Genomic DNA, 1,721 nt, shown 5'->3' with positions numbered 1-1,721 from the left:
CAAGGGAGGTTCTCCTGCCCCTCTGTTCTGCCCTGGTGAGGCCACATCTGGAATGTTGTGCCCAGTTCTGGGCCCCTCAGTTCCAGAAGGACAGGGAACTGCTGGAGAGAGCCCAGGGCAGAGGCACAGAGATGCTGGAGGGAGGGGAACATCTCCCTGCTGAGGAAAGGCTGAGGGAGCTGGGTCTGTTGGGCTTGGAGAAGAGGAGACTGAGGGGCCACCTCATCCCTGGTTACAGATCTGTTCAGGGCAGTGTCAGGAGGGCAGAGCCAGGCTTTGTGCAGGGATGTCCAGTGACAGGACAAGGGGCAGTGGGTGCAAACTGGAGCCCAGGAGGTTCCATGTGAATCTCAGGAAGAACTTGTTTGCTGTGAGAGTGACAGAGCCCTGGGCCAGGCTGCCCAGAGAGGCTGTGGAGTCTCCTTCTCTGGAGACATTCCAACCCCCCTGGCCACGTTCCTGTGTGATGTGCTCTGGGTGCCCCTGCTCTGGCAGGGGGGCTGGGCTGGGGGAGCTTTCCAGGTCCCTGCCAACCCCTTGGGCTCTGTGAGTCTGTGAATGTGTGTGTTTCTCTTGGGTCTGTTGAGAGGACTGCCCTCCCAGCTGGTGAGGAGAGCCCATGGAGTCCTTAGGGAACGCTGCCTTTATTAGGAAAGGAGTTTGTAAACGTTTAAACCCCCGGCTGGAAAATTTAGAGTCTTAAACCTTGACTCTCATCTTAATTTTGAGTATACTGAAAACACGGAGGTGTTTAATTTGGCCCTCGTGTTATGTTGATGTGCACCAGAAACAGGTGAGATTCATAGCCCTTCTCCACAAAGCTAGATCTGTTCCAGAAATAGTTGTGATCCCTCATTTATTTATCTTGTATAAGCACCAAAATAGGGGGAATGTGGAAAAAAAGAGCTCTTAAGATACTGTCAGAAAACAACCTGTGTTTTTTAATCGCCTGTTAGTCCTTAAAACTGGTTTCAGACTTAAGAGGGTTAAGCAGATGTATAGATTCTAGGTTTGGGTTGTGCAATCTTAATACAGCTTCTGCCTTCCTTCACCAATGTTACCTTTTGGGTTTCAGCTCACAGAAATGATGTCTCTCGAGATATCTGACAGCACTCAAATCTATGCTGCCTTTCTGGTATTCCTGGACCTCTTGGAAGGTAATTCAAGGAAGTGACTGGGTAGACATCCCAACAAGTGCATTTGCCTCTAGGTCATATTAAAATGTGTGTGCTAGCAGGACCTTTCCTAGTCCTCAGGGTTCTTTTTGAAACTGTATGCAGTGATGGCTCCTTAAGAAACAGTGGGTATTTCCCATCCTGTGCCACCGTAGAGCCTTCATGCAGATAAAGGCTCTTTTCATCCACCACTCACAGGTGCAGATGTTCCAGGGCAAAGACACTTGACGTGGAATAAAAGCAAAAGAGCAATAGGGGAAGGAAAAGGAACGTCGAAAGGAGAAGTCACAAGTTCAGTGGTTGTGCTACTATTAGAGTCCTCATTTGTAAATTAATGTCTACAAGTTACTGATTACCATGTAGCAAATGGCTGATGTGTGGTCTGATTAGGATGCTGCTTTCTGGAAAGGGCAGAATTCCTATAGGAATGAAGAAAATTTGGAAGTCTGGTGTCAGTTATTTATGAGCGATGCAGCGTAGTCATCTGCTGTCTTGTAAGAGTGGAGCAGACTTCTTATATCTATCTATCTATCTATCTATCTATCT

Source organism: Chaetura pelagica, unplaced genomic scaffold, assembly GCF_000747805.2.
Source record: "Chaetura pelagica isolate M959 unplaced genomic scaffold, ChaPel_1.0 scaffold363, whole genome shotgun sequence".
Taxonomy (NCBI): Eukaryota; Metazoa; Chordata; class Aves; order Apodiformes; family Apodidae; genus Chaetura; species Chaetura pelagica.
Note: the sequence above shows the minus strand (reverse complement) of the source record.